Source organism: Ailuropoda melanoleuca, chromosome 18 (assembly GCF_002007445.2).
Source record: "Ailuropoda melanoleuca isolate Jingjing chromosome 18, ASM200744v2, whole genome shotgun sequence".
NCBI classification, from domain to species: domain Eukaryota; kingdom Metazoa; phylum Chordata; class Mammalia; order Carnivora; family Ursidae; genus Ailuropoda; species Ailuropoda melanoleuca.
Window position 1 is genome coordinate 36,756,093 of NC_048235.1, and position 18,007 is coordinate 36,774,099.

At 35.1% G+C, this 18,007-nt stretch overlaps 1 non-coding gene and 1 pseudogene across 1 annotated transcript; both read right to left on the minus strand.

Annotated features, from left to right (window-relative positions):
* LOC100479520 overlaps positions 1 to 14,050 on the minus strand; it is a 49,000-nt pseudogene extending 34,950 nt beyond the window's left edge.
* Positions 14,051 to 16,301: 2,251 nt separating this feature from the next.
* Positions 16,302 to 16,405, minus strand: LOC117797131. The gene has a single exon (XR_004622017.1). It is a non-coding gene; the product is annotated as a U6 spliceosomal RNA (small nuclear RNA).
* Between the last annotated feature and the right edge of the window lie 1,602 nt (positions 16,406 to 18,007).

Consider the following 18,007-nt stretch of genomic DNA (forward strand, 5'->3'; position numbering starts at 1 on the left):
GCATATGGGGAGTAGGAAAAAGAGAGCAAAGATGACTCAGATTTTTGGTTTGGGCAACTGAAAAGATGGAATTGCCATCAATTTAAATGGGTTAGCATGAAAAAGGAGTGGTTTGGTGGAAATGAGCAGGAGTTCAGTCATGACACTTTAGGGTGAGATGTCTATTAGACAGCCAAAGGAAATGCTGAGTAGACATCTGGCTATATTAGAAGATACATCTGAGCTGAGAGGTGGCACCTTGTAGATGGGATAGAAATTAAACCATATACAACTGACAATGCTTGATGATTTTTTGACTGTAAATGACAGAAATTTCTTATGATTCAACCTAATAAAAATCTTTGGAACTGAAAGAGATCACCAAGGTTGAGAATACAGATAGAGAAGAGTACCAAGGATGGGGACTAGAGACAGTCCCTTTTAGGAGGTTGGAGGAAAGATGAGGAAAAACCAGCCAAGGAGATGAAAAGTGGAGAGGAAGAAAGAAACTGTGTTGTCTGGGCAGCCAGCCTAAAAGGAAAGAAAAAAATAAAAAAGAAAAAAAAAGGAATCAGAGGATATAATCATCAAGTTAGATGCTAGTGATAGATTGATGAGGATTGATTATTAAATTTAACAGGAAAGAGACCTTCAGTGATCTTGATAAAATCATTTTTGATAGAATGTGGGAGTGACAGTATAACTGGAGTAGTTCTAAACAAAATGGAAGGGAAGAGAATTTGGGATCACACAGATAGACAACTCTTCAGAAATTTTGTTGCAAAGAGAAGCTGATAAATGAGGTGTTTGGTGAAAGAGGTCTTCACATAACATTTTTTTTTTTAATATGGGGAAAAGTTCATATACGGATGGGACTTAACCTATAGAGAAGGGTAATCTTGTGATGCGGTAGAAGTAGAGAACAATTACTAGAGCTCTGTTTTTGGGTAAGCAAAAGGGAACGGAATTCAGTTTACAGGTAGATTTATATCGCCATTGTGTGGTTTTAGAAAGCCACACAGAGAGTTCAACTCTTGAAACAGAATGGAAGTTAGGCTGTATGGACACAAGTGTAGGTGACATAGAAATTGTACTGATATGAGCATGTGAAAGTTTTTTGTTTTGTTTTGGTAATTGTTTTTATTCTCTTAATTGAAAGCAACATCATCAGTTGGAAATGAGGAGAAAGGGAAAGATGATTAGAGGCTGCAACAAATGTATGAAGTAGTTACTAGGTGATGTGGAAGTTGAACGGAATGGGTAAAGGAAGTAGGATCGTCCCATGGTGCTGAGGGCCCTTTGAGGATGGTGGTCATGAATTCAGAGTGAGGATAGTCAGCAGGGTATATGCTTTTCTCCAACCACATTCTGATACATGGATACTGGTATAAGTAGAAAGAGAATTGAATTTAATCAGGGTTTAATTTCTGAGTGAGTAGGATCAATGGAGAGAAGGGCAGCTTAGTTGACTATATCTATACAAAATAATCATCAATATAATGAGAACCTAGTATCTAAACTATGTATGGAAACTGGTGAGGATGTAAAGAGCGTGGAGGAAAGTGAAAAGAGATTATAAGAACTAAGGATTTAAGGGCCTTTGGAGTTGGGTTTCTAAAGGCAGTGAACTGGAAAGACAGGAGGTGGTGTGTGGGATTGATATAGAAGAGATGTAATTATTGGCATAAGAGGCCCAAGATATGATTATAGGAGTGAATAAATGAGGTAGGGAGGAAGATAAGACCATTGGAGACAAAAGTTTAAGTAACTGAAAGCCTCATCAATTAGAAGCATCATCAATGCAAAATTTTGAAATGATCAGGAATTAAGCCAGTAGGCTCATTTCATTCTTGGACAAGAAGATTGATTATTTGATGGATGCCAACTTACTTTATATGTTTAAACACAAATGAATTGAAAATCTCGAAGGTCTTTTTTTTTTAAATTTGGAAGCATGAATAAAGAATTCTCTAAAAATAAAATGATTGGGAACTCTGAAAAATGTTTGATTGAAGATTCAAAAATTAAAATTAAAAATTTTGAATATCAAAAGTAATAAGGGAATGGTGACTAACATAACATAATAAAAATTATTAGAAAAAAATAAAAGTAATAAGGGAAGATTTCTTACCAGGTCTTATAATATACTATAAATTAAAATAAAAACAAGACAACAAAATAAAATTAACAGAAGGACCAACTTAAGAGAGGAAATAACTCAAGAATAGACAAGAGTATTTTGGATTTGTTATATAATAAAACTGGCATCACAAATAAATATGTTGAGAAAGTCCTATTTAATACCTGAATCTAGCTAACTGTTTAAATGTTTAAATAGTTAACTATTTGGGAAAAAAGACTCCATACTTACATAAAGATGAAAATTTAAAAAGTTACATGAACAAATAAACCTTAAAAAATAGAAGATAATGCAGAAGAAATTTTTAAAAAATATTTAATATAGCAAAGGGACTTTTTTGGTGACCTGGTAGAGTTGACATTTTAAAAAGGTTACTTTGGCTATTGTGTGAAGAATGATCGAGAAGTGTAAGATAGAATCAAAGAGATGAGTTGGAAGGCAGGTGAGAAATGGTGGTGCCATACATAAATAGAGAAGTTTCTGATGGAGGGAAGATGAACAGGTTTGAGATGTGGATCAATAAAATCAATTGTATCCAACAATCACTTACCTAAGATGGAAAAAAAAACCTCACTTTCAGAATTTGAATTTTTCCCGAATTTTCAGTTATTTAGTTATCTCTGCTGTATCATTTTTTATTCTGTGTATTTTAGTTTATTTTTATTTTTTTTAGGTTAGGTAACATCTTGTCTCCCTGCCCTCTCTGAATTAATTATAGACCCTCAAAAATGTGTAAAATTAATAGAGTCCTGTGTATTCTTCACCCAGCTTCTCCCAAAGGTAAAATTTTTTTTTCTTTCCACTGATCAGTCATAGAAAAAATGCCTTTTCCTACCAATGTTTCTATCTATTTTGCCTTACTTTCCTGTCTTCTATCTTTGAATATTTCTTTGGAAAAATTTCATGCCAGCTGCTACTTACCCCTTCACCAGTGAATAGATTTTTGACTGGCTAAGTTAGGATACATTCTTAACCTTACTGGGATGGGTTTCAATATGGATCATTTTGTGACATCCTTTCTGGAACATAGTTTGCTAATTATTCTGCATATTCCAATCTTTGGTTTCTAGAAATATTTCTTAAATTATAATTTTAAGTACTTTTAAAAATTTGTCAATATTTTGGTGCTCCTTCTGGGGAACCTCATTTACACTTATGTTTGATTATTGCATGATGCCTTTCTCACTGAATGTTTTGTGGAAATTATTTTATATCAACTAATATTTCTCTATCCTGTGTATATGCATAATTTATTCAATAATTCCATCATACATAGTCTTCACTTTATTTTCTATGCTTTAATGTTTACTTTTTAAAAGTCAAGTTTATTCATATGTATTTGATATATTCTAAAATTTGCCTTTTTTGGTATTTAATTCTATGAATTTTGAGAACTGCATTATTGTGAAATCACCACTACAAACAAGTTATAGAACATTTCCACCACCACAAATGTTTTATTGTGCCTAGTCAATCCTTTCCCCACCTTCAGTCCATAGCAACCCTTAATATGTTTTCTGTCCTAATTTTGCCACTTATAGAATATTCTATACATGAAGTAACACATATTATATATATAGCTGTAACTCATAGCTTTAACTTATATTTTCCTTTTTTTTTTTTTTTTTTTTTNNTTTTAGATTTTATTTATTTATTCGACAGAGATAGAGACAGCCAGTGAGAGAGGGAACACAAGCAGGGGGAGTGGGAGAGGAAGAAGCAGGCTCATAGCTGAAGAGCCTGATGTGGGGCTCGATCCCATAACGCCGGGATCACGCCCTGAGCCAAAGGCAGACGCTTAACCGCTGTGCCACCCAGGCGCCCCTTAACTTATATTTTCCTAATGGTTAATGGTGTTGACCATATTTTGATGTGCCTGTTTTCAATCCATTTATCATATTTGTGAAATATTTATCCAACCTTTTACCATTAAAAAAAATTGAGTTGCTAATCCAGCTTACGCTAGCCATCCTGTTCCATCTAGGAAAGGAAAAACTAGAAAGAATTAGTGAAGTTCACAGTTCAGAGGCAAACTCTCACTAAAGGAATGAAACCTAATCAAAGGACTATGGAATACTTCCCCTAGCCTAACACCTCACTAACATAATAAAAATATATTTACAAAAGTTTCTCCTACTTAGTACATCTCATGCCTGCCCATCAAGAAGGAACTATAAGACGTACTGAAAGGCAAAAAAAAAAAAAAAAAAAAATCCATTTTAAGAGACAGGAAAAGCATCAAAGTCAGACTCAGATACGGCAGGCATGTTGAAATCGAGAGACCTGGAATTAAAACAACTGACAACCAGATTAATATACTAGGCTTTCATGGATAAAGTAAACAGGACATAAGAACAGACAGGAAATACAGCAGACTAGGGAAATTGTGGAGAAAAGAGAAAAAAAATATTAAAGATCAAAAACACTGTAACGGAAATGAAGAATGCCTTTGATAGGCTTCATAACAGATTGGCCATGGCTGAGGAAAAATGTCTGAGCTTAAGGATATCTCAATACAGGAGCGCCTGGGTGGCACAGCGGTTAAGCGTCTGCCTTCGGCTCAGGGCGTGATCCCGACGTTACGGGATCGAGCCCCACATCGGGTTCCTCAGCTATGAGCCTGCTTCTTCCTCTCCCACTCCCCCTGCTTGTGTTCCCTCTCTCGCTGGCTGTCTCTCTCTCTGTCAAATAAATAAATAAATAAAATCTTTAAAAAAAAAAAAAGGATATCTCAATACAAACTGCCAATACTTAAAAGCAAAGAGAAAATAGACCAGAACAGACAACACTAGAATTGTGGGGTAGCTTCAAAAGGTATAACACACACACACACACACACACACACACCAAATATAAGTGAAATGAATAGGAGCAATGGCACAAGAGACAGGAGGGAAGAATTAGGATAATTTTGTTGTTATAAGATATTAGCACAAACTATGAAGTACAGTGTTATTTGAAAATGGAGTTGGATTAGTTTTACATGTATATTGCAAACTGTAGGGCAACCACTAAAAAGAGTAAAAGAAAAAAGTATGAATGATATACTAAGAAAGGAGGGAAAATGGAAACATACAAAATGCTCAATTAAAATTACAAAAGACAGAAAAAAGACCAAAAGACAAAAATATCAACAAAGAACAGGGCAACAAATAAAAAAATATATGAAGATTAAACAACACACCTCTTAATAGAACACAGGGCAAAGAAGAAATTTCAGGTGAAATTTAAAAATATTTTGAACTAAATGAGGGTAAAAGTACAACTTACCAAAATTTGTGGAATGTGCCAAAACCAGCGTTTAGAGGGGAATTCATAGCACTGAGTGAATAAAAGAAGAAAGATCTAAAATCAGACATTTAAGCTTCCACTTTAGGAAACTAGAAAAAGAAGAGCAAATTGAAACCAAAGTAAGAAGAAGAAGAAAAAAAGTAAGAGCAGAAATCTACAAAATTGAAAACAGGAAACCAATGGAGAAAATTAATGAAACCAAAAATTAGTTCTTTGATTAATCAATAAAATTGGCAAATCTCTAGCCAGGCTAACTAAGGAGAAAAGAGGACATATATCATGAATATCAGAAATGAAAGGGGAGACATTACGATAGTCCCACAGATATTAAAAGGATAGTAAAGGTATACTATGAACAACTCTATGCTCACAAATTTGATAATCAAAATGAAATGGACCAATTCCTTAAAAGACACCATATACCAAAACTCATGCAAGAAGAAATAGATATTCTGAATAGGCCTATAGCTATTAGAGAAATTGAGTCTATGAAGTCCACAGTTAGCATCATACCCAATGGCAAAATGCTGAAACAAGATCAGGACCAAGACAAGGATGCTCACTCTTGCCACTTTTATTCAACACAGTATTGGAAGTTCTAGCCAGGGCAGTTAAGCAAGGAAAAAAAAAAAGCGTCCAAATTGGAAAGGAAGAAGTAAAACTGTCACTATTTGCAGATGATATAATATAACACCAAGGAGGTAAAAGACCAGTACAATGAAAACTAAGATACTGAAAGAAATTGAGAAAGACATAAATAAATGGAAAGAGATTCCATGCTCATGGATTGGAAAAATTAATACTGTTAAAATGACCATGATACCCAAAGCAGTCTACAGATTCAGTGCAATCCCTATCAAAATCTCAATGGCATTTTTCACAGAAATAGAACAAATAATCTGAAATTTCTGTGGAAACACAAAAGACAAGTGGGACCATATAAACGTAAAAAGCTCCAGCACAACCAAAGGAAACCATAAACAAAATGAAAAGGCAACTTACCAAAGCAGGAAATATTTGCAAATCATATATCTGATAAGGGTCTAATGTCCAAAATATATAAAGAACTCATACAACTCAATAGCATAAAACAAAAAACCAGAAACAACAAAAACAATGAGATTTAAAAAATAGGCAGAGGATCTGAATAGACATTTTCCCAAAGAAGACATGTAGATGGCCAACAGGTACATAAAATAGGCTCAACATCACTAATCATCAGGCAAATACAAATCAAAACCACATGAGATATTAACACACACCTGTTAGAATGAGTATTATCAAAAAGAAATAACAAGTGTTGACAAGGATATGGAGAAAGGGAAATATTGTGCATTGTTGGTGGGAATGTAAATAGATGCAGCCACTACGGAAAACAGTATGGAAGTTTCTCAAAAAATTAAAAAGAGAACTGCCATATGATCCAGTAATTCTACTTCTGGGTACTTATTCAAAGAAAATAAAAACACTAACTCAAAAAGATATATGCAACCTCATGTTTATCGCAGCATTATTTAAAGTAGTCAAGATATGGAAGCTACCTAAGTGTCCATCAAAGGATAAATGGATAAAGAAGATGTGGTATAAGTATATAATGGTATATTATTGAATCACATAAAAGAAAGAAATCTTGCCATTTGCAACAATGTGAAGGGACCTTAAAGACATTATGCTAGTGAAAAAAGGCAGACAGAGAAAGACAAATACCCTAACATCTCACTTATGTGTGAAATCTAAAAAAGAAAAAAAATTACAGAAATAGAACAGAGGGATTGTTGCCAGAGGCAGGGTGGGAGGTGGGATTGGGGGCAAAACGGGTGGAGTCAAAACGTACAATCTTCCAGTTATAAAATAAGATATGGGAATATAAGTTACAGCATGGTGACTATCATTAATACTATTGTACTGTTTATTTGAAAGTCATTGAGAGATCTTAAAATTCTCATCACAAGAAAAGAATTGTAAATATATGTGGTAATGAATGATAACTAGATTTATTGTGGAGATCATTTTGCTATACATACAAATATTGAATAAATATGTCATACACCTAAAGTAATATGATATTACATGTCATTTTTATCTCAATAAAAAATAGTAAGAAAAAAAAGGATTGGATCTAATTAATAAAATTCCATAACAGAAAGCACCAGATCCAGATGGATTCCCTGTTGAATCTAACAAATATTTAGGGAAGGAATTATATCAATTCTCTACAATTTCTTTTAGAAGATAGAAGTAGAGGGAATACTTCTTAACTCATTCTGTGAGAGAAGCATTCCTCTAAAACAAAACCAGAAAAAGACATTACCAAAAAGGAAAACTATGGACCAATATCTCTCATGAACACAGATAAAAAATCTTCAACAAAATATTAGCAAATCAGATACAGCAATGTATAAATAGAATTATATGCCATGAAAACGTGAAGTGTATCTGAGATATGCAAGGCTGTTCAACATTCAGATGTCAATTAATATAATCCATCACACCAACAGGCTAAAGAAGAAAATCACATGATTATATCAATAGATTCAGAAAAAGTATATGATGAAATCCAACACCCATTCATGACAAATTCTGAGTAATTAGGAACAGAAGGGACCTTCCTTTATTTGGTAAAGGATATCTACAAGAACCTGCAGCTAACACCATATTTAATAATGAGAAACCTGAAGCTAGTTTGGGAAAATGCAAGGATGTCTGCTGTCATCACCTCTTTCAACATTATACTAGAAGTCTTAGCTAATACAATAAGACAAGAAAAGAGCCCAAAGTACAGACTGTGAGGGAAATAATAAAACTATTCTGTTTGCAAACATATATATATCTCCTTAAAAAATCAACAAAAAAGTTTCTGGAACTAATAAGAATAAGCAACAGCAAGTTTACATGATAGAAAGAAAATACACTAAAGTAAATATTTACAAGTGGGATTTTTTTTTTTTTAAAGATTTTTTATTTATTTATAAGACAGAGATAGAGACAGCCAGCGAGAGAGGGAACACAAGCAGGGGGAGTGGGAGAGGAAGAAGCAGGCTCATAGCAGAGGAGCCCGACGTGGGGCTCGATCCCATAACGCCGGGATCACGCCCTGAGCCGAAGGCAGACGCTTAACCGCTCTGCCACCCAGGCGCCCCTACAAGTGGGATTCAAAATTAAAAACACAATAACATTTACATTAGCATACCCAATGTGAAATACTTAACTATAAATCTGACCACATGGTATGAAGATAATAACCAATAACATGTGGAAACTTGAAAAATTCACAAATATGTGGAAATTAAATAACACCCTTCTGAACAATGAGTCAAAAAGAAATCAAAAGGAAAATTTAAAAGAAATATTGAAACCAATGAAAATGGAAACACAATATATGAAATCTTATGAGATGTAGTAAAAACAGGGCTAAGGGAGAAGTTCATATTGATTTCTACCTCAAGGAACCAGAAAAAAAGGAAAGAACCAAAGTTAACGGAGAGAAGGGAATAATAAAAATAAATGTAGAAATAAATAGAGACCAGAAAACTAAGAATAAATAAACTAAGAATTTGTTTTTTGAAAAGATAAACAAAATTCACAAACTTTTACCTAGACTTACCAAGAAAAAAATTGAGGACTTGAATAAATAGTTATAAATGAAAGAAGAGACAAAGATTATGCAGAAATGCAAAGGCCCATAGAAGATTACTATAAGGAATTATATGTCAAAAAATTGGAAACCTAGAATAAATGGATAGATTTTGAAAAACATAATCTACCAGGTGTGAATCGCGAAGAACCAGAAAATCCGAATGGACCAATTAAAAGTAAGGAGATTGAACCTTTAATCAAATGTCTTGCAACAACAATAAAAAAGGTCAGAGACAGATGGGTTTCCTGGTGAATTCTATCAAACATTTAAATAATTATGACCAATTCTTCTCACTCTTCAAAACAATTGAGGAGGAGGGAATACTTAAAAACTTATTTTGTGAGACCAGGATTACCCTGATACAAAAGCCAGGTAAGTACGTCAAAAGAAAACTACAGGTCAATATTTCTGATGAATACAGATGCAAAAATTCTGAAGGAAATACTAGCAAACCAAGCTTAATACCACATTAAAAGGATCATATACCATGATCAAGCAGGATTTACCCCCTGGAATGCAAGGATGGTTCAACAGATGGACATCATAAATGTGATACACCACATTAATAGGATGAAAGACCAAAAATCACATAACCATCTCAAAAGACACAGAGAAAACATTTGACAAAATAAAACATCCGTTTATGATGAAAATGCTCAATAAATTGGGTATAGAAGGAACATACCTCAACATAATGAAGGCCAACTATGACAAAACCATACCCAACATCACAACCAATAATAAAAGGCTGAAAGCTTTCCCTCTAAGATTAGGAAGAAGACGAGTGTGCCCACTCTTTCTCCTCCTATTCATCATAGTACTGGAAGCCCTATTCCAAGCAATCAGGCAAGAAAAAACAAAACAAAACAAAACAAAACAAAAACAGGTATCCAAATCAGAAAGAAAGAAGTAAAATTGTTTATGTTAGCTAATGACATGATATAGGAAATGCTAAAGACTCATCCAATAAACTGTTAGGACTAAGGAACAAATTCAATAGTGTCAGGATATAAAATCAACATACAAAATCAGTTGTGTTTTTATACAATGAACTACCTGAAAAAGAAATAAAGAAAACAATCCCATATACAATAACATTAGAAACTAAAATACTCAGGAATAAATTTAACCAAGGAAGTGAGCAATCACACTGAAAACTATAAGTCATTGATGAAAAATAAAATTGAATGAGATACAGATAAGTGCTATGATATCCCTTTTTCATGGATCTGAAGAGTTAATATGGTTAAGATATCCATACTACCCAAAGACATCTACAGATTCAATGCAATCCCTATCAAAATTCCTATTTTTCAAAGAAATGGGAAAAAAATCCTAAAATTCGTATGGAACCACATAAGACCCTGGATAGCCAAAACAATCTTTAGAAAGAACGAAGTTGGAGGCATCACACTTCCTGATTCAAACTATATGCTCAGAAATAATGACACACATATATGGTTAACTAATATTTGACAAGGGAGCCAAGAATACTCAGTGGGTAAAGGATAGTCTCTTTAGTAAATGATGTTGGGAAAACTGGGATGTTGGGATTATTAATACATGCACAAGAATGAAATTGGCCCCCTATATTATACCACTTACAAAAATTAATACAAAATGGATTGAAGACTTGAACATAAGACCTGTAACTAAAACTCCTAGGATAAAGATTTTTGACATCCGTCTTCACAATGATATTTTTGGATATGATACTAAAAGCACAAGCGCCCAAAGCAAAAATCAACAAATGGGACTACATGAAACTGAAATCTTCTGCACAGCAAAGGAAATAATCAACAAAATGAAAATGCAATCATGGAATGGGAGAAAATATTTGCAGACCATTTATATGATAAGGATTTAATATCCAAAATTCTTAAGGATCTCATGCAACTCAATAGCAAACAAAAACAAAAACAAAACAATCCCCCCAAAGCAAGATGAAACAACAACAAAAACCTACATATAATCTGATTAAAACATGGGGAGAGGGCTTGAATAAACATTTCTTCAAAGAAAATACACGGCCAATAAGTATATAAAAAGATGCTCAATGTTACTAATATTCAGGTAATGCAAATCATAACAACAATGTAATATCACCTCACCCCTGTTAGAATAGTTGTCATCATACACACAAGCAATAACAAACATTGGTGAGGATATAGAGAAAAGGGACACCTGATACACTGTTCTTGGGAATGTAGATTGGTATAGTCTCTATGGAAAACAGTATGGAGGGTCCTCTGAAAATTAAAAATAGAACTACCATATGACCCAGCAATTCCACTTCTAGGTATATGCCCCCCTCCCAATAAAAACCCTGAAATAACTCTCTCTAAGAGGGATCTGTGCTTCTATGTTCATTGCAGCATTCTTCACGAAAGCCAAGACATGGAAACAATCTGAGTGTCCATTGGTGGATGAATGGATAAAAAAAATGTGATCTGTATTTATAAAATGGAATATTATTCAGCCATAAGAAAGGAAATCCTACCATTTGTGACGACATGGATGGACCTTGACAGCATTATACTAAGTGAAATGAGTAACACAGAGAAAGAAAAGTATTGTATGATCTCATGTAAATGTGGAATCTAAATATATCAAACTCATAGAAACATAGAATAGTGTGATTATTTCTAGGGGCTGAGGAATGGGAAGTGAGATCATTGGTCATGGGGTACAAACTTTAAGTTATTAGATGAATAACTTCTGAGGATCTAAGGCACAGCATCAACAATAGTTAACAATACGGCACTGTATATTTGAAAGTTGCTATGTGAGTAGAACTTTAGTGTTCTAACCGTAGTACCAACAAGAATAAAATTCTAATTATGTATGGTGAAGGATGTGTTAACTAAACATATTGGGGTAAACATTTCGCAACATATACATGTAAGCTGTGTCTGAATAAAGCTGGGAAAAAAGTGAAAGATAACCCATACAATGGGAGAAAATGTTTACAAATTATATATTGGAGATAGATATAAAACATAAAATAAGTTATATATAAAACATATATTCTTATAACTCAATAATAAAAAGGCAAATAACCCAATTAAAAATGGGCAAAGGATTTATATAGTCATTTTTCCAATGAAGACATACAAATGGATGGTAAATATATGTAAAGATGTTCAACATCATTAGTCACTTGGAAAATGCAAATCAAAATCAAAATGAGATACCATTTCTCATCAACTAGAATGGCTGCAAACTTAAAGATTGATAATACATTTTGGCAAGGCTGTAGAGAAATCGGAACCCCCATACAGTGCTGGTGGGAATGGAAATAATACAGGCACTACAGAAAATAGTTGGGCAGCTGTTTAAAAAATTAAACTTAGAATTACCATATAACCCAGCAATTCCATGCCAAAGTATATACATCCCACAAAACAATATATATCCATACAAAAATTGTATATGAGGGACACCTGGGGGGCTCAGTAGGTTAAGCCTTTGCTCAGGTCAAGATCTCAGGGTCCTACGATCAAGCCCCATATTGGGCTCCCTGCTCAGTCGGGAGCCTGCTTCTCCCTCTACCCCTCTGCTCATGGTCTCTCTCTCTCTCTCTCTCTTAAATATTACATATATATATATATATGGGGATAATACTGATTTAGTCTTCTCAGCTTTCTGGGAAGACTTGGTGACCTCGCCAACTCCAGCTGCCTTGCTGCCTTCTTGTCCACTGCCTTGATGACACCCACAGCAACCGTCTGTCTCATGTCATAAACAGCAAAACTATCCAGAGGAGGATAGAGAAGCTCTGAACACACAAAAGCTTGCCAGGAGCCATATCAACAATTGCAGCATCATCAGATTTCAAGAATTTGGGACCATCTTCCAGCTATTTTCCAGAACAACGATCTATCTTCTCCTTCAGCTCAGCAAACTTGCAATCAGTGTGAGCTGTGACTATCCTGCACAGGTGCATATCCAGCACTGATTTGGCCTGGATGTTCAGGGTAATCACCTGAGCCCTGAGGCCAGCTGCTTCAATTGGTGGGTCATTTTTGTTCTCACCAGCCACATTGTCACAATGAACATCTTTGACAGATATGTTCTTGACATTGAAGCCCACATTGTCCCCAGGAAGAGCCTCACTCAAAGCTTCATGGTGCATTTCAACAGACTTTACTTCAGTTGTAACACTGACTGGAGCAAGGTTTAGGACACCAGTCTCCACTTAGCCCACAGGGACAATACCAATACCACCAATTTTGTAGACGTCCTAGAGAGGCAGACACAAGGGCCTGTCAGGTGGACGAGTTGGTGGCAGAATGCAATCCAGAGTTTCAGGCAGTGTGGTTCAACTGGCACTCCCATTTTTACAGGTGATTTTTCATCCCTTGAACCAGGCATATTAGCGCTTGGCTCCAGCATATTGTCACCAATCCAACCAGAAATTGGCACAAATGCTACTGTATCAGGGTTGTAGCCAATTTTCTTATTGTAGGTGATGACTTCCTTAATGATTTCCTTGTATCTCTTCTGGCTGTAGGACAACTCAGTGGAATCTATTTTGTGAGCACCAACAATTAGTTGTTTCACACCCAGCGTGGAAGTCAAAGGGCATGCTCATGGGTCTGCCCATTCTTGGAGACACCTGCTTCAAATTCACCAACACCAGCAGCAACAATCAGGACAGCACAGTCAGCCTGAGATGTGCCTAGAATCATGTTTTTGATAGTCTCTGTGTCCTGGGGCATTAATGATGGTCACATAACACTTGCTGGTCTGAAATTTCCACAGAGAGATATCAATGGTGATACTAAGTTCATGTTCAGCTTTCAGTTTATCCAAGATCCAGGCACAGTTGAAGGAGCCCTTTCCCATCTCAGCCCTTTCCCATCTCCCTCCTTCTCAAATTTTTCAATAGTTCTTTTGTCGATCCCACCACATTTGTAAATCAGATGACCAGTAGTGGTAGACTTGCCCGAATCTACGTGTCCAGTGAGGACGATGTTGATGTGACTCCTTTCCTTTCCCATTTTGGTTTAGGTTTAGGTTTAGTGGTGGTTTTTATGACACTGTGTTCTGGTGGCAAACCCGTTGTGGAAAAAAGAGCTAAGTGTACTGTTAATACTCTCCTTTTTCCATCTTTCTAGTCCCCAGTGAAGGAAATGCTCATTTGTATCTTTTGCCACTACCAATAATTTCATATTAATTATCTGTATACATTCATATTAACTGAGGATTTTTTTCAATGGGAAGTATGACCAAAAGCAGGAATTCAGTGTCAAATGATGTATGTTTACTTTTTTGGGGGGAGGGTATTTTTACTTTTATTTCTTCTTCTTTTTCCTTTTTAAAAATTTTTAAAAAAGATTTTATTTATTTGACAAAGAGAGAGAGAGAGCACAAGCAAGGGAAGCAGGAGGGGGAGAAGGAGGCTCCCTGCTGAGTAGCAAGCCCAATGTGGGGCCTGATCTCAGGACCCTGGGATCATGACCTGAGCTGAAGGCAGATGCCCAACTGACTGAGCCATCCAGGTGCCTCAGTACATTCACTTTTAATTAATCTTGCCAGATTTCTTTCTACATTCTACCAAGATGGTAACAATTTATGTTTTCATCTTCTACCTCTGCTAGCAATAAATGTTTTAAAAAATATTTGCTAATCTTAGTGGTATAAAGTTATATTTTGTGGTTATATTAAGGCGAATTTACCTAATTAATATTAATTTTGTCATTAACATTTTCTATGCCATGAATTGCCTTTTCCTAATTTTGCCAACTTTTCTATAGGGTTGTTTGCATTTTTCTTGTATTTTATTTTATTTTATTTTATTATTTTATTTTATTTTATTTATTTATTTTTTTAAAAGATTTCATTTATTTGACAGAGATAGAGACAGCCAGCGAGAGAAGGAACACAAGCAGGGGGAGTGGGAGAGGAAGAAGCAGGCTCATAGCAGAGGAGCCTGATGTGGGGCTCGATCCCGTAACGCCGGGATCACGCCTTGAGCCGAAGGCAGAGGCTTAACCACTGTGCCACCCAGGCGCCCCACATTTTTCTTGTATTTTATTTTATTTTTTTTTTTATTTTTTTTAAAAAGATTTTATTTATTTATTCAACAGAGATAGAGACAGCCAGCGAGAGAGGAAACACAAGCAGGGGGAGTGGGAGAGGAAGAAGCAGGCTCATAGCAGAAGAGCCTGATGTGGGGCTCGATCCCATAACGCCGGGATCACGCCCTGAGCCGAAGGCAGAGGCTTAACCGCTGTGCCACCCAGGCACCCCACATTTTTCTTGTATTTTAAAACAATCCTTGTGTATTTCAAATACAAGCACTTAGTTTGTCATCTGCATTATTTTTTTCAAAGCCAATCATTTTTTTTATTATGTATTTTGGCATACAAAATTTATGTATTTACATATTTTAAATTGATTTATTTATAGGCTTAGGTTTCTTGTTTGGTTTAGAATGTCTTCTCTTCTTTAAATTTTTAACATGTGCTCTCCTAGATTTTCTGCTAAGAGTTTTATTGTCTCATTAAAAAAATAAATTTAAGTGTATAATCCATTTGTAATTTATTTTTGTACATGGTGTGAGGAAGGGATATAATTTTGTTTTCTTTTTAATGTAAAACTATTGTCCGTGTAACCTTTAAAAATGCATCATCTTTCCCCACTGAATTCAAATACCCCTTTGTCACATGTTAAATGATTATATTTTCTTGGATCTATTTTTGGATTTTCTGTTTGGTTCCCATAATCTATTTGTCCATTCCTATACACTGTCACACTGATCAGATTAGTGAATTTTTAGTATATTTTGATATCTGGTAAGGTAAATTCCTATACTACCTTACTCCTGTTATTTTGCTTCATGATGTTCTTGTTTATTCTTAAGTATTTATTACTCAATATAAACTTTAAGATATTTTTATACAAATCAAATCATGATTTTAATTTTCTTATGTCTTGGTTAAATTTCTACAATGAGCGTAAATTTGTTATTTATAACTAGCAAAAGATACATAATATAAAAGAGAAAAAAACAAGGGTGAGCATATTAAGGGTAAATTCCCTGGTGCTTAGTCTGGGCTACAAAACTAGATTAGAGAATCACATTGTAGAATACACGTGTTCAGGCAGATCAGGAGAATGAAGGAAAAAATTCTGTGCTTCTGAAAGTTACAAGAGCACAAAGCTGTGCACCTTAAGTGGCAAATGATATCAGATTCATATCCTGTGGAACATTTTTGCAACATGAAAGGGGAAGTAATTTTTGGTTTCACACAGGGATTCCATGAATTGTGGTTTGCATGTGATTCTTGCGCAGGCGCCATGCTAATCTTCCCTGTATTGTTCCAATTTTAATATTTGTGCTGCTGAAGTAGGTATGAATTGTGGTTTGATCCTGCAGCTTGATTAGTGTACCCAGGGTTTTGTTCCCAAGTTATGTTTCAAGGAACACTAGAATCCCTCTCTTGATGCAAAGAGGTGTTCTTTGCTCAAATGGACATGGAAAATGCAGCTCATTTTGCTAAGATCTTGGAAGAAGGTGTACATAGAGATTTCGCTCTATATTTCGCTCTATATTTCTTGAATTAAACTTCACATGCAATCTTTTTTCTTTTTTTTTCTTTTTTTTCTGAGACATATCTTGAATCTTTAATGGGACTTTCAGAAGATGCTTTGGAAGATGTTGGTCTTGGAAGAGGTAGAATGGGTACTGTCAGGCCAAATAAGCGCACCAGGCAATGGATAAGGTGGAGTATGTCACCGGAGTCAAACTATATTTATGTTAATTACTTATGGCTAACATAGAAAATTTTTTTTTAAATCTCAGAAACATAAAGTTGATCTGAATTCTTGGTAGATTCATCTTTGGCCATAGATTATGCCTTGATTTTGGAAAGTAGAACAACTTTTAAGTGGTATAGTTAAAATTCTCAGTGCCCTTTCTAATAATGTCCTGATTAAGTCATCATTCATTTTTATTTCTGTCTGGCATATTATTTTCCTTTGAGGCTGACAGTTGGTGTTTGGATCACTTAAAAACAATCTCTTCCATGCTTTTCCCTCTTGTCAAGTCTTATTCTTCTCTGGAAAGATGCTCAGCATTATCTGAAAAGAGAAAATGCTCTCTGTCTCATTTTCCTGTGGCAATTACCAGTTAACTATCTTTGCCTTCAGCAGAGGTAGGAATACACATCGAGGTAGAAAAACTGTATGTACTTGGCTTCTTCTCTAAGATTATCATTTCCTTGCATATGTATAGCTGTTCTTCTGAGGAAATCAAAGCATTTGTGCAACTATTTTATACTTGTATTTTTAAAAATGTGTATAGATAATGTTTATAAATACTAAATACATACATTCACATGTAGACTGATCACTTAGCATTTATTCTAGTTTAAATTCCTGGGAGCTCAGACAAGGCAGGTTTTATGTGTAATAGCTGTGAGGTGTGGGAGATCTCTTGATATGGAGGTTGAAAATCGGTGTGTACCTGGTTGTGCTGCTAAGACAGCTATACTGCTGAATCTATAAGGTCTTTTCTACCTCCAAGATTTTTATTCTCCCAGGTAGAAAAGAATAATTTTTCAAGTGAAGGCAATTGCCTATACATGTAAAAAAAAAAAAAAATGAGGCATGGCAGAATTAGCATCAGAACTCTGGCATTCTATTCCCTATCTACAATCTACAATTGTTCTATCAAAACATTCCTTTTCATTTAGTTTCTTTCATGTGGCTTGTGATTTGGAGATTGGACAGACTAGAAAATGTTATTGTTTTGAGATGTTTGAAATCAGATGGAATGGGTAATCAACTAGTGACCAGAGGCTTCTGGAGCACCAGGAAAACTGGCATCGCCAATGTCCCTGAGGCTTGGCCACCTTCTGCTTCAGCAGATGGTAGGCAGAAACAACATCTTGAAAAGTTGAAGAAAGCCAAACTGGAAATGGTCCCTGGAAGGCAATTTCAGAATGTAGTGG